The sequence below is a fragment of the Felis catus genome, chromosome A1 (assembly GCF_018350175.1).
Source record: "Felis catus isolate Fca126 chromosome A1, F.catus_Fca126_mat1.0, whole genome shotgun sequence".
NCBI classification, from domain to species: domain Eukaryota; kingdom Metazoa; phylum Chordata; class Mammalia; order Carnivora; family Felidae; genus Felis; species Felis catus.
The window spans coordinates 157,932,795-157,955,481 of record NC_058368.1 but is presented as its reverse complement, the minus strand read 5'-3'; the positions used below and the strand labels follow the sequence as shown (position 1 = coordinate 157,955,481).

Here is a 22,687-nt window from a genome sequence, read left to right as displayed (position 1 = left end):
CAAGGTACTTCCTCCAGTGAATCAAAGAATGAGAAGACTCCAACAACTCATTCCATAAATATGAAATCACATGTTCCATGTCCAGCACAACCAGCCTCACAGATGACTAAACTGCTATTGTGCTTTGAAATATTACAATTCCTTTCTTAAATGTGAAGTTATTCACGAGTCTGTCTTCAAAAGGACTAGCTGTTCCTATTCTCTATGGAAATGTCCACAGGGCCAGAAATCTTCCAGTATATTAAACAATTTTCTGAAAGCCTTAGTAAGAGAGAAAAAACTTTCTATACCTCAGTAAGAAAGAAAAACCTGATGTTCCTGAAAAAGACAAATAGCTATACTCTATGGAATATTTTTGGCAAAAACTGAGAAGATTAAGTTGATCTACTGACATTAGAGAGTTCTACTGCCTTTGTCTACCTGTTTTGGCAGAGGAAAACACACCTTGCTACAGAATCTGAGATATTTCATGTCCTACCCTGCGCTTTACCTAAAGAGCCTGTTATCCATTATAAACTGTTCCTTAGTGTTCTCTGCCATCTCATTCCCATATCACAAGTAGAAATGATCCTGAAGCCTTAATTGGTTTTCATAGGTCATCATCACTGTCATCCAGTACTTTTGAGAAGCAAAATTTTAAAAGGCAAGTAACGTAATCAGCTGACAGTGCTTGGCTTGTCCTTGTAAGACAATCCTGCCTGCCAAATGGAAAGTATTACAGTGGAAAGATATGCATGCCTGAATTCAAGCAGATGTTAAGAATTTTTTTCATTAGAAAGAAAGCAAACAAAAATTGAGGATTAGCTCAAAAGAGAGAGGGTTCATGTCCCAATTATCAAACAATTTCCTTTTTAGCTATGCCTGGACATTGCACTAAATTCAAAATGAAATGCCAAAGCCAATGAGCAAAGAACTACTGCAGTTCAACTTAGGAACTGATCATAAAGAACAAAGAGAAGGATGGGCTCAAAGTGGGGTTTCAGAGATGTGGGGAACTGAGAATAACTGTAAGCTTACAGGAAGCCTCATGTAGTGACTCCATTCTTGTTTCCCAAGAGCTGGGTAAAGACATAGATTGTCAGGAAATCAGTGAAGTTCTATTTTGTGGGATTGAGTATAAATTTGTGAGACATCCAGGGGTTAATTTTCTAAAAGGATGATGCAGAAGGTGCTTTCTTTAGTGTGCACTAAAATTAAAATTGAAAAAGAAACTTAAACACGGGCAATTTCTTGAAAGGAAAAATCAGAAAGTGAGAGGAATTTACAGCAGTGATAACAAAGTCAGCCAAGTATAATCCTGCTGTGTTTAAGCATTTTTTCTACTTATCTTCATTTTTATTATATTTTCAGCCCATATATCTGCTGTGTTATTAAAAGACTAATACAGATTAGCCATTTAGGCTTATGACCAAAATTACTCCCAATGCATATATATAATTTATTCATAATCTCAGCCAAAGGGTATTTATTGAGTACCTACTGTGTGCTAAATGCTATCATAGGCAATAAAGACCCAAAACTGAAAATGGTTCCTTCCTTCCTGGAAAGTATAGGTCAATAGATGAAAGAGACACAGCCTCTTTAAGATAATTGAAGGGACATGCTATTTCACACCCTGAGAAAATGGTCACCTTATAGAATACTCTATCAGGATGTTACTGGAAAAATTGTTTCTGAAAGAAAAAAGAAGGGATAGAGAGGAGCAGTGTACCATGAGAAAATAAAATAAAAGTGAATATGCTAAGCCTCTGACTCATACCTCATTGACATTTGACAGCAATCTGAGTGGACCTACCCTCTCCCACAGGATTATTCAAGTATCTACAGGCAGTGGGGATTTTATTGAACAACCTTGTTAATGATGACCTTCCTGGAAACTTTGCCAGAATCTCAGAGGGTTTTCTCCCCCTATACCTTTTGAAGCAATCATGTTTTATCAGCTTTTCTACATAACGACCTATGGAAATGAGCCAACCACGGAAAAATGACTCCATTTACTTAGCTCTGAGCTACAGATGGCCTGGTGAACACTATGAGCTAATGGAAAACTAACACATGCTGGTCCAGGTCAACAGCTGTTTTCATTGTACCTGCAGCCTGGGAGACACAGGTGTATTTCATGGGCCTTATGTAGATTGCCATCTGCTCAATAAATGTTTTACATTTCCTTTAAATATGAAGATAAATACCAGGAATTGGAAGTGTAAGTGACTGTATTATGGACATCAACTTTGTTTCTTTTAGTCCTACATGGGTGGAGAGCCCTCCAATTTGATTTACATTATGAACAGGTAAATCTATAACTTAGTACCTCAAGCTTTCTCATTCTTCGATGGGAGAAGTAGGAATATGTGCTTCCTTCTATCACTTTGCTTGAAGGTTTTTATTTATGTACTCAAAGTTTCACTACAACAAACCTCTCTAGAGTAACAGTTTTGCCATATAGTAGAAGCAATCTGGGTGGGCACTTATAATCCAAACTCTTTACCATATCCTCAACCCAAATATGGAGATGGCACAGACAAAGCAGCATTACCCTCTGTTCCTAGGCCTACCCATTACTGTGAATCAGTGCCCCTCTCCCTATGAATTTCAGTAGTCAGCATATATAGACTGGATGTAGTTGTAGGGGTGTGAGTTGAAGAACAAGGCTGGCCCTGGAGGGGAGGTTTGGCATTTCCAAGTTGTTCTTTTCAGTTTATGAGGGTTCATATTGCCTATTGACCCAAGTCTGTAGCCTTTAGCTGAACCTGCAATATAATAAAAACAATTTCATTCAATGCCCTGTTATTTGTGTTTGCTTGTTTCTTCTCGCTCTTGCTTCAGAAACACCCAACAGAGACCACAGACTAAAATAGATACAGGTTTATCTTCAGATCATCAGGTTTACACAAGATTCTGGTCCTGGTTCTCTGACTGCCTAACACAGTCTGTTCTTGGGAAGTCATTTAAGCTCTCTAGGCTTGAGTTTCCTCACTATTAGGTTACTTTTATAAAATAAACTATAAGAGATACTCAATACCTCCTAAAATCACTTCCATTTCACTAGGAAAATGATGATAATCCCTAGCTGTTTGGATTTTCTTTTATTTAGTTTGAACTATATGAAGTTGTATTTTGAAGGTCAAAAAACAGTTGAATAGCACAAGTTCCCTATGATTTAACCTAACTTATCACATACTTTTTTATTGATCACCTTCTATTTACAAGGCATTATCAGACACTGGGGATACAGGAGTGAACAAAAAGGGATAAAGCCATGTTTTCATTGACCTTACATTCTAACTGGAGAAGACAAAGAATAAACAAATTAACAGCTGAAAATATGATGGCGGTGCAGCAAACAGTGCTAAGAAGGAAAATAAAGCAGGATAAAGAGACAATCACTTGACAGAAGGAGTACCAAACTGAAAAAAGGGGAATTGAATGAAATTTACCTACTGTGCGTTGACTAGTTGAGACTCTCAGCTATCTTCCCTTACTCCCAGATTTCTGACAGTGGTGTGACTGGACATCATAAAGGAGATTAAAAGGAGATCCTTCTCTGAAGAAAATGATTGCTACAAGAAAAAAGATCTGAAGAGATGCACGTTGTGTATTCATTAACAAAATAGCTCAGCCAAGTTATATTAGAATGAAGCTCAGTCCCACAGCTTCCAAAAGAGCTTTCTGGTGTCCAGTTTAAAAATGAACAGGTATCCAGGACTGACACATATTTGAGGACAGCCATTAATTTCAAGGTTCAAAGAGAAAACTGAAAAGCAGAAAGAGTAATTAGAAGAAACAAAGTCTTCATAAGGAGAAAAAAATGTCAACAAGTTTCAATGTTCTGAAAGAAGAAACAGATATTTAAATGTTTAAAAAACACATCTGGATAAGACAATTTTAAGAAATAAAATGTATGCCTTAAAAAAGGAAAAAAAATGCAGTAAGAAGGTTGCATGATAATCTTCTAGGAAATAAGTCAAAGATAGAGAAAATATAGAAAACTAAGCAAAGATGAAAAATCAAAAATAGAAAAAATAGGGGCACCTGGGTGGCTCAGTCAGTGAAACATCGGACTCTTGATTTCAGCTCAGGTCATGATCTCACTGTTCGTGAGATGGAGTCCCACGTCAGCCTCTGAGCTGACAGCAAGAAGCCTGCTTGGGGTTCTCTGTCTCCCTCTCTTTCTCTGCCCCTTCCTCACTGTTTCTCTCTTTCTCTCTCTCAAAATAAATAAGCTTTAATGAAAAGAGAAATAGAAAAAAATTATAAAATGTATATGTCAAAAAAGACAACAATCCACAAGATCAATATACAAAATAATAAAAATTTAAGAAGAGAGAGAAGAGAATATGGGAAGAGAATAGGGGGAGATGAAATCAATTAAATAATTCAAAGAACTACTGACAAGTCATTGTAAAGTTTCAGAGTTTCTGGCCACAAGGAAATGAGCATTTTCAAAAAAGTGAGAAAACAGGGTTCACAGAGCAGCTATACTGGATTTTAGGGGGGGGGGAATGGAGCAATATTTTCTAAACATTAAGAGAAATTCTCAAGCTTGAAATTTCATACCCAGGCAACTAAATGTAGGGAAGATTAAATTATTTTTAGACAAGCAAGTTTTCAAAACATTACTTTGAAACTTTCCCATAAAAATAACAATGAACATTCTATACAAAGAAATAAATCAAGAAAGAATATGTAAGATCCAAGGAACAGGGGTTGTTGAGAGAGAGAACAAGAATCCAGGAAGATGGTGAAAAGAAATGCCAAGCTCACAGTTCTGAAGCATGCTTAGAGATCAGTCACTCCTGACTAGAGTGCATCATAAGGCTTTGAAAGGAAGAACTGAATGTTTCTAAGATTTGTACATAGGGGAGTGAGTTTGAGAATAATTATATAGAAACTCAAGCAATTAAGAAAAATATAATTCGTAACTCTAGGGAAAAAAAAAACAGAAAGAAAGGGAAGAAAAGGAAGTGACAACATATACAATTAAAGAATATCATATGGTCCAGCTCTGAAAATGTTTATACAGTCATACTATGAAAGCATAGGATATTAGTATAATAAAAAATGCATTATATGTGGATGAGGGGGCAGTGGGAGAGGGTATAAAAGTGTTATAAACCTTCACCTCTCATAGTGGAAGTCAATGTTTAATGCCTAAACCTAAAACTATACACACACACACACACACACACACACACACACACACACACACACACACACTATATATATACATGTAAATTTATATAAAAGCATATTATTCAAAGGAATGAAAGTGCCACATTTCTTCAATTCTGAGTCACCTTATTTTTCCACATTTATTTCAACACCTCCATAATTAGGATATGTCTCAATCATTGGTGGTCTTGGTGTAACTGGCAACATTTATTGCCTCATCTAAACAAGGGCATTGTCATTTAATGAAATGTGATCATTACCAAATGAATCAGATAAAAGAGATCAAAGTGGCCACCTCTGGGAGGCTGTAAATGGGAGGAAGGGTGGTGATGTTAAGGGACTGTTGTTTTAGTAACAACCTGAAATTATTTGACCTTTAAATTGTGTATATATTTTTTAAAAAATATTAGAAATATTTTAAAACACAAATATTAAAAATTCCTAATGGTTGCTTTTCAGAGATGCGTCTTTAAAAGAACAAGTTTGGAAGAAGGAGAGGAGTAGGGGCTCTTGCTTTATCTAGAAGGGGAATGGTGATGGCATCCACCAGATTGAGAACAATGGAGGCCATGATAAGTTGTCAGATTCTGAATACAGATTTAAAATAAAGCTGACCAAATGTACCAATGCATGGAATACAGAATATGGGAAAAAAGAGGAGAGTCAAACCTGACACCTAAGTTTTTGCCTGAGCAGCTGGAAGAATGAAATTTCAGTTTCCTGAGATGGGGCAGACTACAGGAAAGCAGGTTAAAGAAGGGGGCACATCAAGAATGCAGATGGGACATATAAGTTTGGATGCCTGTTAAGATATCTGAATTGAAGTGAGGCACCTGGGTGGCTCAGTCAGTTAAGCATTGACTTGACTTCCTTTAGGTCATGATCTCAGGGTTCATGAATTAAAGCCTTGCATTAGGCTCTTTGTTTCAGTGCAGAGCCTGCTTCAGATCCTTGGTCTCTCTCTGCCCCTCCCCTATTCATGCTCTCTCTCTTTCTCTCTCAAAAAATCAAGAAACATTAACAAAAAGATACCTGAGTGGATGTGGTTAGTAGGCAGATTACACACACAAATCCAGAGCTTTGCTCTAGTGAGGCTGAAGATACAATCTGGGTTTGTTTCTTCACTTCCCTTTCTATCCCTTTTAACAGTATAGTCACTTTACCTGTTTTTGTAGATAGTAATAAACTAAGTTTTAGTTTTTGTTTATGTACTTACTCAGAGAAGAGTATTCAGGTTTTTAATCAATATTTGCAAGAGTTTGCTTCTTTCTGTATTTCAGTAAATGCTGGCCACAGCCACAGTAAGTCTGCACACCTGTCTAAAAACCTAAGTACTCCTTACCTAAATTTTGGTTCTTTTAGAAAGAATTAATTCTATTCTAGGTATTGCATTAAAAAGGATGTTTTAACCTTGTTGGTGAAAACACATACTTCCTACTTGGAGAAAAGGTTTAACACCAGGTCTGCTATTGTAATGAACTTTGGAAGCCACATTTCTCATGTAACACAGTTCAATAAGCCTCATCAACCCCCTGGAAACAGTAGACTTGTACATTACTAGTCAATGACATTAGGTCTAATTCCTTGGAGCTCCTCCACACATACACATACATGCACCCAAAAGGAATTTAAGAAAAATGTATTTGAGTCACATGAAGCAACTCATGCTACTTTCTTCAAAATAACACTAAAATCAGGCCCTGATTTTAATCTCTCATCAGACATTTTTATAAATGATATAACTAAATTCTACACCTGACTAATATTATAGTGTATGTTAACTGAAATTTAAACAAAAAACTTGAAAGAAAAGAAAGAAGCGATCATTTAAATATATATATGTATATTTTACGAATATATGTTTGCTTTAAGCAGAAAGAAATACAGAAGGGAAAAATTGTAAGCCAATACAATATTTTATACATGGGACAGCTAAGATGTGGGTAGAGGTGTATAGATCGGAAGGAGACTTCTCTGAGTCTACCTACTTGTATGATTTTGACTTTTGTGTTATGGGTATTTTTACATATTGAAAAGAAAAATTAAATGAACGGATAAAAAATGAGATATAATTGTCATGTAACACTGTGTAAGTTTTAGGTATACAATGTGTTTACTTGATACATTTATATATGATTATAGTGACCAGTACTGCATTATAAACTTAAAAAATTGTTAAGAGAACTAGATCTTAATTGTTTTTAACACACACATACACACAAAGGAAAGGATTGTTATGTGACATAAGAGGGGTTAGTTAATGCTACGGTGGTAATCATATTGCAATATATACATGTACCTCATCAAATTTTTTAATCCACATTTACACATTTCTCTTTGAAGAACACCTCAAGCGACACAGAGGAAATCCTTTCTAACCAAGAAAACATCTATCAACCTGATAAAGTCTAAAGCCCCTTAGAGAAAAAGAGACTTCTTTCTTCATTTCTACCTAGTCTTCAAGTACCACACTTTGTGTACCTCATGGGTGATAAGCAGGTCTGAGAGACCCCTCCAGTATTCCAAGTGTGGAAATGATCCTCTAAGATTTGAGTGGCAATGTAGGGAACACAGACAAAGGCTAATCTCAGATGACAGGTTAGGGAAGCACTCAGCCAACAGTTGTTTTGGTCTGTGGTTAGAGGCATTTCTGTTCACTCTGCTTCGATCCTTTTACGAAATCTGGAGAACTTTCCATTTCTTTATACATTTATTATTTTGAAGTTCCAATTCCTCCACCTCCTTCTTTACCCCTAAGCACTTAAAACATTTGATCAGTTTTATAGCAATATGTAGTTAAACATAAAAGAACAAGTGTGTTATTTTCACCTATTTCCAGTGACAATTTAAAGACTATTTTCTACCAATTTTTTCTTGTTACACCCACACTACCTCTGCCCCCCCACAGTGTTTCTTTCTTTTAAAAATGACTCCAGATACATAATACAGATGTGCAATAGAAATATACACCCTTTATCAGTCAAGATAAGTTGACTACGTTGTAGCACCAGCTCCAAACCTCATTGGCTTAAAACAAGAAGGTTTGTATCTTAGTCATAAGACATTTCCCTCAAATGCCAGCTGAAGGCTCTGCTTCACATCACTTTGTCCTCACCCAGGGACCCAGCATGAGAAAGCAGCCACTGGCTACGTTGCCAGTTGCCAAAGGAGAGGGTGAAAGCAGCACTGCCAAAATGCACAGGTTCTTAAACTTCTACCTGGAAAGGATACATGTGTCACTGCCTTACATTTATTTGGCCAAAGCAAGGTGTATGACCAAACCTAACTTCAAAGGGGCAGATAAGTACAATATTTTGCAAGTGGGGCACTATTAGTAAACAGTTATACAGTCTATTATACACACTCAGCTGAAGAGTTGTAACACATCTACTCTTCTCTCAAAATCCCTAGTGATGGAGGTAATTCCTGTACATTTTGGCCAGATGCTGTTTAGAAAAACATCTCAATCCTGAGATTCAGTTTCAAGTCATTGTCTCAACTTCACTCTGTATGTTTGGCTAACAGCTAATGGGGTCACATTTTGTGGATAAATAAAGGTCATCGTCTCATTAAATGAATGTGTTTCAGACCACAGGAAAATGTGTGACATGGTTACCAAGGTTCTTCACTTATAATGAAGGTCTGAAAATGTCACCAGGGGAAACCAGGAGCCAATTTCAGGCTGGAAGAATTGGCTCCAATTGTGATTGTGCAACAGTAATTATGCAGTTGTTTTCCATCCCTCCTCCCTAATGTTATGCATGTCAGGAAACATGCTGTTCCTTTTGAACACAAATTCTACAGGGCTCAGAAAGCTATTTGGGGGAAAACCAGGAAAGAAGAAGTTGGAATGGGAATAGTGAAGAAAATATAAGGTCAGGAATCCTGAGCTTCCCTGTATAAAGTGACCTCAGCTTACTCAGTTACCAATCAAGTGTGGATTTATATATCTGCAGTTTATCCATCCCCATCAGTGAAACCATGATATAATAATATGCATTTTGGTTTTTGTCCCCAGTTTCTAGCACAAAGCTTCCAAAGCTGAGGGAGTTTCTTTCTTTTTTTTTTTAACGTTTATTTATTTTAAGAGAAATAGAGTGGGGAGGGCAGAGATGGGGGGGCTCGAACGCAATCTGGGGCTCAAACCCATGAGATTGTGACCTGAGCCCAAACCGCAAGAGGGACATTTAAGTGACTGAGCCAGCCAGATGCCCCCTTAGGAAATTCCTCAGTAACAAGGGTGAGAGGAGCATCTTTCAGCCACACCTGACTTTATGCTAATAAGGTGACCGTGCCTGGTTTCCAGAAGAACCAAGGGTGAGATGAAAGGGTCGGAAATTTCATCCCCACCCCCTGACCTCCAGGGATGTAAGAAGGGTTGGGAGTGGAGACAAACACTAATGACCAATAATCTAATCAAGTGTGTGGATGAAACGAAGCCTCCGTGAAAAGCCTTCCCAAAGGGGTTTAGAGAGCTTCTGGGTTGGTTAACACCTGGAGGTGCTGGGAAGGCATAGAAGTTCCACATCCCTTCTCCCATATCTTGCCTTGTGCACCTCTTCCATCTACCTGTTCCTCAGTTGTATGCTTTTATAATAAACCAATACTCTGTGTAAGTACATTCTTTTCCTGAGTTCTGTGAGCTGTTCTTTCAAATTATCAAACCTGAGGCAGGGAATTACAGGAACCTCTGATTACAGCTGGTCAGTCAGAACCACAGGTGACAACCTAGACTTGTGACTGGCATTCTAGGGTTGAGCAAAGGACAGTCTTGTGGGACTGAGCTCTGAAACTGTGAGGTCTGAGCTAACTCCAGGTCACTAGTGCCATAAGTGAATTATAGGACATTTAGCTGGTGTCCAGAGAAGTGAAAAATTGGTTGGTGTGGGAAAAACCCTATATAAATACTTGGTACCAGAAGTGTTGAAGCTAGAGGAGAAAAGAGGAATTTTTTCGTTCACCATTTTTGTAGTCCTGGTCATGTGTGTAGATTAGACTCATGCTATTTTTCACCTAGACTATGACAGCAGCTTCCTACTTTTCTTTCCCCTCCAATCTCTCCCTTTCCACTCCACTTTCCCTGCAGCAGTGAGAATATTCTTACCAAAGCCCAGTTCTCATGGTGTCAGTTACTAAGTTTCAACCACTTAAAGCCAACCTATTTTTCTGTCTGTATTGTTTCAATCTACCTTCTCAGGTTTAATGAAGTATACAATTAAGAATTATGAAAGGAGCACCTGGGTGGCTCAGTCAGTTAACCGTGGGTATCTTGGTTTCAGCTCAGGTCATAATTTCATGGTTCATCAGTTCAAGCCCTGTGTCAGCTCTGTGCTGTCAGTACAGAGCCTGCTTGGGATCCTCTCTCTCCCTCTCTCTCTGCCCCTTTCCTGCTTGCATGCTCTTTCTCTCTCTCTCTCTCTCTCTCTCTCTCAAAACAAATAAACATAAAAACAAAAACAAAACACACTGTGAACCTAAAAACAAGGCGGCCAGGAAAAAAAAATGATGAAAATTTCTCATCTTCAGACATGCCCTTACTTTGCAAGATATAGGTATACCTACTCTTCTCCTCAAGTTTATAGATCTCTCTGACCCAACTGGTTTTTGAAGGACTCATAGTAACAAGCCTTCTAATAGAACTGGGAGACAAATACATCTTTAGCCAATTCTTGATTAATAGTTACATACATTGCATTTAAAAACAAATGTAGGGGTGTCTGGGTGGCTGTCAGTTAAGCAACCAGCTTCAGCTCACATCATGATCTTGTAGTTTCTGGGTTTGAACCCTGCACTGGGCTCTTTGCTGACACCTCAGAGCCTGCTTCGGATTCTGTGTCTCCCTCTCTCTGCCCCTCCCCAATTAGCACTTTGTCTCTTTCTCTCTCAAAATTAAACAGACATTAAAAAAATTTTTAATTAAAAAATAAAAATAAATGTAGATCACTTAAAAATTACAGCAAAACATTCAACCATGTCAGGGTGAGGTCAAAGAAAAAGAAGAGAGATGATCATATTAAGTTATAATCACAGCAAAATGGTGAACTGTATTAATGACCAAACACAAATGTATCTTTAAAAACACACCTCAGTTTAGACTTGAGTAGCCAATAAATGTCAATTCTAGTTAGGCTTTATTTTAATTAAATTTTGCAATCCATCCCAATTGACTTGCCTTGGGTAAGGAACAGTTTCTAATAATAAATAGAAAAGAATGGTGTCCTTACTGGTTTGAAGAGAAAAACAAAGAGAGAGAGTGAGAGAGCAAGAGAGAGAGCAAGTGAGAGAGAAGACAAGAAAAAGAAATCAGAGCAGTTTTTGTTTGAGTAACGCTCTGGGTTTTCTCTGACCTAATCCCTGTTTCAATCTTTGTTCCCAAACTCTTCAGTTTACTCTCCAGAAACTTCATCTTCATGATAAACAATTCTATATTCTCATTTTTATCTTTGCTATACTTTGTGCTCATTATTAAACCCAAATTCCTTTATAGTCCTTTCTAACAGAATTTGTTTATTTCTTAATGTGCCTAGTAATTTAGGTGGGAAGTGAGTCCAAGTTCCAGACAACTATTTTCAACCTTCTTCAAACCCTGGAGCTGCTGAGCCTCATGTTTGTTACTCAGCCTTACCACTGTCTATCCCTCTCATAGCTGTTGTCATTCACCCACCTTTTGTGCACTAACTGAGCTTTCCTTCAGACACTGTCCTCTACCCTCAAACTTCTTACTTTCTCTAACCCATAAACTCTTAGCAAATGGCCTTAACTCCTACTCAGGGAAAATAAGCCATCATATTGGAACATCATACCCTCAACTTCCCACCACCAAATCCCTAAACCCTCCCTTTCTCCTCCCTCCTGTTTCAGGGTGGAGATTGTCTTTTACCATAAAAAACCATCTCTCCATCTTGGCTTAGATTCTTCTCAGAGATCATGCATAGTAGTATCAATTCCTCTCCCTTTTATCTCTCTCTCACACACACACACTTCTTCTCCCCGCATTTCCCTCTTACCTACTAGCATTAAGCTATATGCTCACTCTCCAAACTTAAATAAACAATGAAAAAAATCGTCCCTAACTCCATAGCCTCCCCATCCATCATCTTATTTCCTTGCTTCCACTGTTCTGTTTTTTTATTTGACTTTATTTTCTCCCCCCGCACCCCCCTCCCATTCTTCATTCTAAATCTGGCTGCTGGGCCCACTGTCCCACTTGACACTGCTTTTGCCAATGTCATCATTTTCCTCCATGATACTACATCCACTGAATACTTTTGAATTCTCAGATTACTTAATGATGTGGAGAAAAAAGGCAAAAAATGTAGAAAAAGTTAAGTTTCCTTATAACTTACAGCCCATTGACAAGTACGTGGGACAGGAAGAGTGACCTTCCTCCAGGAACTCAACCTCCTAATTGAGGTCTGCTAGAGGCAAAAGGCAACCTTAGATTGACATTAGCCCAACCTCCAGGATTCTGTAAGTCTTCTTTAACATACAAAAATCCCTTTGGAAACTTCATTTATTTCTATCCCCCTCAACCCCCCACTGCCCCAAGATATATGTTAGCAATCATTCTCCAAACATATGGCTCCCTGATATACATCTGAAGGGTCTCATGACTAAGGATTTACTAGACAGTAGTAAATGACCTTATCTTACACGGTCCTGAAAACTTTGCTTCCAAATTTCTTAAAGATTTACAGCATTCCTAACCCCCTCTCAATTTATAAGTGTATCATCATTCACTCTTCACAATCCCAGTGTAGCTCTTTCAGTCCATGAGTTCTGTCCTTGTGCTTTAATAAAACCACGTTTTTTGCACCAAAGACATTTCAAGAATTCTTTCTTGGCTGTTCACTCCCAGACCCCCATGTTACATCACATCATTAATGACTCAGCATCTGCCAATTCATTGCAATAATCCTTTTCTCTTAAAACCCTGTCTGGGCATCATCTCTTTGCAACTCTTTTCCTGTCTCACTTGTTGGTAATTGCCTCTCATGAACCATTGAATATTGGGGTCTTAAATGGAGGACTATGTCTCAAGTCCTTGCCCTTCTCACCTTACCCTCTCTTTACATCATCCATTCCTATGGCTTTGTAGTATACACCATTGGTGGTCTGCAGGTCCCCTCAAACCACCTTTACTAGTCTGTGGGCCTCTACCCTACTTTTTGTCTGCTTTTGCTTTCACTGGCCTCTGGGAACTGCCAGAAAAGTTTTGGTAGAGTTCTGAGGAAATGATCTAAGGGCCTAGAGATGTGAGCATGCTAGACTGGTTCTGTTATAGAATACTGGAGAACCCATCCAATGATAGAGGAGGAAGAAACCTAGGCCTGGTTGTTGGTAGATCAGTTTGGTAGTTGGTAAAAACTAAAAGTAGATTGGTCTACTGCTGGTCTCCCACACACTGTGTAACCCAGACATTGCTGTCATGATGGAAAATGGACCAGTCCCTTGAAGGGACTTTTAAGGTGCCAGCTTAAAGATGATACACTGTGATGCTGAGGTGTTGCTTTCACAATATACTTTATGCCAATGGTCATTATGTGTTGTCCTGTCTCTGATAGGTAGCATATATCAATCTGGAAGCCAAGGAGTGCAATTAGAAAGACTTCTTCAGTAATGTCATTCCCAGTGACCCACTGGTCACTCGGGAAATTTGTGCTTTTTAAAACCAGACCTAAGATACTTCCTGTCTATGGTGACCCATATTGGACCCACAACTTTCTTATGAGCTCCAAATCTGAATATATAACCTATCTGATCTTTAAATTAGACACCTCATAAGCATCTGAAACCTCATAGACCCATGGTGACTACACTTATCATGGTGAGCACTGAGTAATGTATACAATTGTTGAATTGTTATATAGTATACCTGAAATTAATATCATACAGTACATTATTTATCAATTAACAAAACTATCACACTCATGGCAAAAAAATCTTAATATTTGTTTGGTATGTATTCCTTATAAAAATAGTTCCCTATTAAAACATATCTTGTCTCAAGCTGTTATTTAAAAGAGAGACATATAAAGTAGCATTATAAAATGCCTAATAGTAAACAGAATTCTGAGTATTACCAGCCACCAATAAAACTAATCCCAAGGTTCAGAAGTAAATAAGTACTTACAAAATTAAAAAAATACAATACCAGAAAAATAGACCCACACCTGCACATTATATGGAATCTATGAGATATCACTGGAAAAGCAGCAACCAGGTTATCTCCCCTCTGTACACACCTCTATATCCTGCCAATGAAAGACTTTTTGCTGGCACCTGCAGGGTCTTTTGCCTTGAAGAGGCAATGTACCTTCTTCCAAATAAGCGTACTCTAAGAAGGGGAATGTTCTCTCCCAATGTGACTCAGGAGCTCCCTACTCTACCCTAAGCACTCTGAAGTCAGCATCCTTCTCCCAAGGAGCACATGCCAAAGATCCACTCTGGGGAAAGTCATACACTTCCACGTGCTGTTTGCAAAAAAACTGCAACACTCAGTTCCTCTCACTCTCCAGTCTGTGGTCAGGAGAGGGTTTTGTTTTATGGGAACCCAATACCGCACTCTCTCAACCCCTCTATCTTTCCCTTTTGTCTCTCCACAGAAAGGGTTCCCTCCCCTCTGAGACACCACCAGAAGGAGCCCCTTCTGCTAGTACTCAGATCAATTTCCTGGGTGTTCCAAGGTATCTGACCTCAATACAGCTTTGTTTGAGGGACAAGGAAAGCACAACATGCCCCTACTTCTCTTCTATCTTAACTCCTGCCTCTTGAAAGATTGAACTCTTGCAATTTGCAATGGTGTGGATAGACCTAAAACGTATTATGTTAAGTAAAATAAGTCAATCAGAGAAAGACAAATACCATATGATTTCATTCATATATGCAATTTAAGAAATGAAATAGATGAACATAAGGGAAGTGGGTGGAGAAGAGAGAAGAAAACAAACCACAAGAGATTCTTAACAATAGAAAACAAATTGAGGGTTGATGTAGGGATGTGGGCAAGAGATGGGCTAGATGGGTGATGAGTGTTAAGGAGGGTCATTTGTTATGATGAACACTGGGTGTTGAATGTAAGTGATGAATCACTGAACTCTACTCCTGAAACTAATATTGCACCACAGGTTAACAACAAAAATTTAAAAACAAATACAATCTTTCACATTGCATTATAAATATGTTTAATTAGTTCAAGTCATTTTAAAAATAAGGAAGCGGGCACCTGGGTGGCTCAGTCGACTAAGCTTCTAACTTCCGCTTAGGTTACGATCTCATGGTTCATGGGTTCAAGCCCTGCATCAGGGTCTGTGCTGACAACTCAGAGCCTTGAGCCTGCTTCAGATTCTGTGTTTCCCTCTCTCTCTCTGCCCCTCTTCCACTCACACTCTGTCTTTCTCTCTCTCAAAAATAAACAATAAACATTAAAAATTAAAAAAAAAAATAAAGAAGAAGCATACCAAAGGCATGTCATGCTTTACATGTCAAATGTTTGAGACTGACTGTTCATGTGAATGCCTTTTCAACCTATGATATGAAAGAAGTGTGAGTTATACCAGATATTAGACATTCAAGCACATGTATTTGTTCAGGCATTCCTTCTCTGAATATTTATTGAATGCCTGCTCTGTGACAGGGAACTTTCTAAAGTCTGAGCATCAAAGATAATAAGGAAGTTTCTGATCTGAGTAACTGGGTGAATGGTGATGCTCTTAACTGAGATGGGAAAAACTAGGGAGGGACTGGTTATGGCAAAATAAAAATACTTTTAATAAATTAAAAACATTATAAAATCACACATTGTGGAGTATTATTCTTGTTACTTCTATTTGAAATCCATTATCATTACTTACCAAATGGCAAGAAAATTAGAGTTGACAGTCCTGGAAGGAAAGCCAGAAGACCAGAGATCTACTTGTGGCTGGATAGCTAAATGACCTTGAGCAAAACTCTTCCTTTCTTTTGGCCTCACACTACTCATTTATAAAGTAAGGTCTAAATGTCACATAAGATCTCTTCTGGGTTAAAAATGTTTTTACTGGGGCGCCTGGGTGGTTGAGTCGGTTAAGCGTTGATTTCGGCTCAGGTCATGATCTCAGGGTCATGAGGTTGAGCCCTGCTTCAGGCCCTGTTCTGGTCTTGGAGACTGCTTAAAATTCTCTCTTTCTCTCTCTCTCTCTCTCCCTCTGGCCCTCCCTAACTCGTATGTGTGTGCTCGCTCTCAAAAAAAAAAAATGTTATTACTGTTTAGGTTTAAATTCTGTAAGGGCATGAACATTCTCTGGGTGCAGGAATCTACATTCTGTATGTGTATTCAATTTTTATGAAAGTTTGGAGGGTTTTGAAGAGAATGATTAAGCAATTACCCTTGACCTAGCAACTCCACTCCTAGGTTCTTTCAGCTGCCTATCAAGTTATAGGCCATACTTTTTTTTTTTTTTTTAAGATTATTTATTTATTTTGAAAGAGCCAGAGATAGTGTGAGTGGGGGAGGGACAGAGAGAGAGGGAGACAGAGAATCCCAAGCAGGTTCCACACTGCCAGAGCAGAGCCTGATGTAGGGCTTAAACCAATGAAACCCTGAGATCATGACCTGAGCTGATACCAAGAAACTGACACTTAACCGACTGAGCCACCCAGGCGCCTCTAGCCACACTTTTGCATATCTCTCAGCAGCAAAATGAAATTTAACTTCAGCCACTTATGGGTAGCTTCCTTGTGCTGGCCTGTAAAGCACATAATTGTTGCTATAAAAGGAAATGCAAGGAGGAAAGAGTTTATTGTGTACTAACATCATAATTTTGAAATTAAAGGATATTTTAAATAACCACTCCACCCAAAAGAAATGAAAACTTATGCTCACAGAAAAACCTGTGTGTAAATGTTTATAGTAGCTTTATTCATAATCACCAAAACTCAGAAACCACCCAAATGTCCTTTACCTGGTGAGTGGTTAAACAGACTGTGGTACATGCTCATGATAGAATACTAGCCAGCTATTAAAACAACAAGAAAACATAGATGAATCTCAGATGCGTTATGCTAAGTGAAAGAATTTAGACTCAAATATTACATACTACCTAATTCAATTTATATAATGTTCTAGAAGAGGCAAAACTATGAGTACAGGGAACAGATCAGTAGTTGCCAAGGGTTATGATGGAGAGGTTGACTACAAAGGTGCAACAGAAAAAAACATTTCGGGGTGACAGAATTTTACCCTCATTATGGTAGTTTTATATACGTCTCTTCATTCGTCAAAACTCATAGAACTGTTTGCCAAAGGGAGTGGATTTTCCTGTCTGTAAAGTTTTTTTAATTCTGAGAAAAATATGACATATCCCAAGGCATATTGTCTCAAGCACTTGCACTGAGTCAGGAATGGGAAATCAAAGGTCAGATCAAACATGGAGCGATATCGTGGAACTAAGTCAGAAACCCTAAATGAGCCCAGAATCAACATATAACCTCACTAGCCCCATAGCCCCTTTTCCTGGAAAACTGGCATCAATAAAATAGTACCATTCAGGAATAAATGTATCCAGTATATTTATTGAGCAACCATTGACTAAGGACTCTGTGGGTTAAGAAACTGTTTCAGGGAGAGGGAAATTAATGTAAATCAGTAGCTCACTGAAGCTTGCTGAAACCACAGGGACCAGTGAGGCTGCGCAGACTCACTGTTAGATATCATTCCCATGGAAATATCAGATTGATTACATCTCCAAGAAAGGCGTCAACATACTAAACTGGAAAAGAAAGTGATTTGCAAAATACAAATTGAAATTTATTTCCCTATCCACCCTCATACACATAAGCACATCAAGCCAGTGCAGAGCAGCAGAACTGAACAAGAAAGCCAAGCCATCAAGTCATCTATGTTGAAATGCTGACCCCTTGTGTCTGTAAGACATTAAATCATGTGATTCTGTGCTTAAACACTTGATCTGTTTTTTTTGTTGTTGTTTTTGTTTTTGGTTTTTTTTTTTTTTTGGTTTCTTTTTTTTTTTTTTAGCTCTGTTTGTGTAATAATGAAGGAACCAATAAAAACAAATTTCAAATAGAATTCAGTCTGTGAAATTGTGCTTGACACAGAAAACATATGTTGGCTCTCTCCATTCACCTCGGCCTATCTGCCATGCACAGGTAGGTAATTCTAGTAACTAGTCACTTGTTCCATTTCTCCCAAGAAGGATACAATCATCAGAAGCAAATTAATCCAGTATATCCCCACAAACCCAAACAAAAATAAATGAAGACATAAAAGAGCCGATTTCTCATTAAGTCACAGTCCAATTGTTAGAATATTTACTCTGCCAGCCACCTGATTTTTACTCATTCTAATCCTAATTCTTTTTGTGGCATAGGAGCCACTACTTGCTTTCATGGCTAATACATGATTTGTTTCATGTGGTTGACACTTTATTTAACCTTGGACTAATATTTAAAAAAAATAACTTGATTCACGAGAAAAAATTCATAACGGGAAAATTTTTCAAATATCTCATTTGCTCATCCATTCATCAACATGTTGAAATACTGGCTATATGCCAGACTGTACAAGAATAACCTTTATTCCTTCCTCATCCCAACACCCCCTGTGCTCTTATAAGTGCCTCCCATCAGCAACTGTGTGTGTTTGCTTTAGGGCTTGTGTACTGTTAATATTGTTCCTTGCGCCATCTCCCAATCTGCCTCAAATGTGGGTCTGCCTTAAAGTTATCCCCTTAACCATTCAGGACTATGAGTTCTATCAAAGCCACAGAGGTAAGTGCAAAATTATAGACAAGTAGGATTTTCAGCCCAAGGCTTTCAGTCATCAATCAACTCAGCACATATGTATTAAGCATGGGTTTATCTAGGTGCCGGGATATTGTTTGATCAAACGTCAATAAAGCAACATCTTTTGTACATCATGCTACTACGTTCTGAACCACCAAGTAAAATAATGCTGATTAAAATGTACTACGCCTAAAATGACAGTCCTCTAGTTTGAAATTTATTTTGTATATCTTCAGGGATTTCACAATTTTGTCTGCTTTCAGCTGCAAAGCTTAGCAAATTATAGGCCACACATGTATGTGTATCAGCACAATGAAAACTGAGCTTCATCTACTTATGGGCAGCTGGTTTGTATAGGGGCTATAAAACATACAGTTGTTGTTTTAAAAGGAAATGTGGAAAAGAAAAAAAGCCTGTTAAGTATAAATATCATAATTTTGAAACTACAGGATATTCTAACTTCCTCCCTTCCAAAAATGTAGAAAGGAACTTATTTCAGAAGACAAGACAGAACTTTAAACCGAAAACATTTTGCTTCATTAAAAAAAAAATCAATAAATTTTCCTTCTTTCTCATTTTTCCATGGACCGTCAAAGAATTTATTTTGGCCAGGTGCCAGTACTGCAAGGGTCATTTGGAAAACTGCAGTCTAGAGCTGAGGTCTTCACATTTTTTTGCTCACGCATCCCCTAAAGGAATTTTTAAATCTATATATGTCTTATTTTTAAGGTGAGATTAATATTTTTCACTATCACATCATTTAAATAACTATAAACTATGTATAGGTATTTTGTAAATGTTGCTATCTAAAAGTGAAACTTTTATCATAGCTTGTTTTAAGAATACTGAATTGCAATCATTCTAGTGGCAAATTATTTGTTTCAATACCAAACATAAGCCCCACTGCCTTATTCCCATGCCTGTCTTCATACACAGTAACATTTTGTTTCAATGCTTAATCATAATATTATAATTTTAAAGAGATTAAAAATTTGTTTAATGTTTATTTTTGAGAGAGAGAGAGGGAGAGGGAGAGAGGTAGAGAGAGGGAGAGACAGAGAGAGAGGGAGAGAGAGCGAGCATGAGTGGGGGGAGGGGCAGAGAGAGAAGGAGACACAGACTCCCAAGCAGACTCTAGGCACTGACTGAGCTGTCAGCACAGAGCCTGATACGGGGCTCAAACCCACGAAGGCAAGATCACGACCTGAGCCAAAGTCAGCCACTCAACCAAGCCACCCAGGCGCCCCTCAAAGACATTTTAAATGACAATTAAATCCATTCATGCAGTACCAAAAATGTACCTAAAGCAGGAAGCAATGATAACTTGAATAACTACAACCGGGTTCCTGCACACTCAGGCATTTGCAGCATGACCAACAATAACTGTGAAACATAGGTCAATATTAGTGAAGTGAAATTCCTGAGATTTGAGAAAATATTGTTGGGTGACTTCAGTGAGAGGGAGATATTTGTGCGGTATGACCAAAGAGCTGATCTCTGCTCACTTGAGAGAGAGAGAATTCAACTCCATCTTATTTATGACTCCAGCTGCCTTTCCATTTTAGAATTATATCCCGGCCCTTAAAGAGTCTCGCCACATACCTCAAATATGGGCCTTCAGAAAAGCAGGCAGGCAGTAGACACCAGGCAGTAACAGGTCTCCTCTGGATAGTGGTTCTCCCAGGGTGATTCCCCGGCCAGCAGCCAGAGCCTCACCTGCTCCCTTGTTTGAAATGTAAAGTCTCAGCCCCAACACAGGCCTGTTGAATCAGAATTTTGGGAGTAAGTCCAGCACACCCTCCTTTAATAAGCCTTCCAGGTGATTTCCATGCAAGCTTAAGTTTGAGAACCACTGTCTCTGGGAAACTCCAAACCAAAGAGGAAAAGGAAGACTAAGTCATTCTGTGTGTTTCCTTTTTATTAAGCCATTTGCTTGTAAAGTCTTATTTAAATTTCCAGGAGGAAGTAAGGAGGGAAGCCTCTGTTCCTGCTTGAGCCAGAATGTCCGGGAAGGCTCACCTGGAGGCCATTGTGGTGGCAGCAGCAGCAGTTGGTGAAAATCCCCAAAGGGAAAAAGAATCTTGGAGAATAAGAGCCATGGGTCCAACTTGGCTTCCCTTGGAGAGTTGTACACTATCACCCCCAATTGTTAAACTTAGGAGTTGTTAGATGGCTTTCCTGGGGCACTGTTTTCTAAGGTGAAGGTAATGTGGAGTTTGGGGAAGATGTTCATTCCACTAAATCATATTGTGAGAAAGTTCTTCCCTTTTCAATTTCCCTACACGCCTCAATATGTCTAAAGAAAGTCTCCATTTGGTGTCTTCAACACATCTTTACACTTTACCAAAAAAGAAGGAGAGAGTAGGAGAGACACAAAGTAAACAAAAGAGAGAAAGCCTTAGGCTCAGTGCCTTGGCAAGCTCCAGCTTTTAACTAGAATTCAATAATATTTTCTTCTTTTCACCATTATTTCTTTTTGTGGCCCTCATCTATTGTGGCACAGGATACTGGTTTTCTATCTGAAGTCATCATCTAAAATTCTCATTTAAAGAAAGTTTACTAAAGTAAAAGGTACACCATTTAAAAACAACATGAAGAAAGTTATAGTAGAAGTGTTTTAAGGATATGGTGTGTAAAAAGTAACCAAGGCTGTAGGGTACTACCCTGGCACTTAAACTAATGACACTTCAAATTCAACTCCTCTCTTCAAAGAGACAATTGCTGTTTCTAATTCAGCCTGCAGGCTGGCTTTCAGAAAACCATACACAGACTACCTTGAGCCCTATTCAATCAGTTAGAACAGTTGATTTAAACGACAACAGCAACAAACGAAACAGAGGTAAAGAGAAGAACATCAAATAAAAGAAGAATGTGACCAAGATTTTTAGAGTACCATTTTTAAGATAAAAACTTGAATTACATTTATGGTAAACCATTCTTTCTAATGAAAATAAGAAGACACAACTGTCTCCATTACTAGTAGCAATTAAAATGCAAATAATTCCCACTGAGCATCATGATTATTTACATGCTGTGCACAAATTATCTTTCTGTATATAATCTTGTAAGCATTTGGGTTTAACAAAATATGGCTTTATTCATCCTACAATCAGGATTTCTCTACTTCACTATTTCTGTTTTTTTTGTTTTGTTTTGTTTTTGTTTGTTTGTTTTTTTCATTTAAATGCATCTTAAATATACTCACCGATGCTTCCCTTGGCATATGTGATGATGGTAGCTTTTGGATACAAGTTACTGACTACTCAGTTAAGTTCTATTATCATTCTGCATAAGGTTCAGCATATACAGTTACAGCTGTAATGTAGGTCATTTCTTTTTTAAAATTTTTTTGACATTTATTCATTTTTGAGAGACAGAGACAGAGCATGAGTCGGGGAGGGGCAGAGAGAGAGGGAGACACAGAATCTGAAACGGGCTCCAGGCTCTGAGCTGTCAGCACAGAGCCCGACGCAGGGCTTGAACTCACGGACCGCGAGATCATGACCTGAGCTGAAGTCCAACGTTCAACTGACCGAGCCACCCAGGCACCCCTGTAGGTAATTTCTAATGAGAAAATTGTCATAGCATGTATTTCATAGAGTTTGAAGCAATTCTTACACGCTTACTGGTTGGGAAGACATGGAAGTTCTTATAAAGCCAAATGAGTGATAATAGAAGCGGGTATACCATCCTCCTCTGAAGACTGATGCTTCAGTGAAGGCAGAGGTTCTGC

At 38.3% G+C, this 22,687-nt stretch overlaps 1 long non-coding RNA gene across 1 annotated transcript in view; it reads right to left on the bottom strand.

The window, feature by feature from the left end:
• LOC111561739 overlaps positions 1–22,357 on the bottom strand; it is a 277,745-nt gene extending 255,388 nt beyond the window's left edge. Inside the window, exon 1 of the long non-coding RNA XR_006583281.1 lies at positions 20,557–22,357. This is a non-coding gene — a long non-coding RNA (uncharacterized LOC111561739). The remainder of the gene's footprint in view (positions 1–20,556) is intronic.
• Positions 22,358–22,687: the final 330 nt, after the last annotated feature.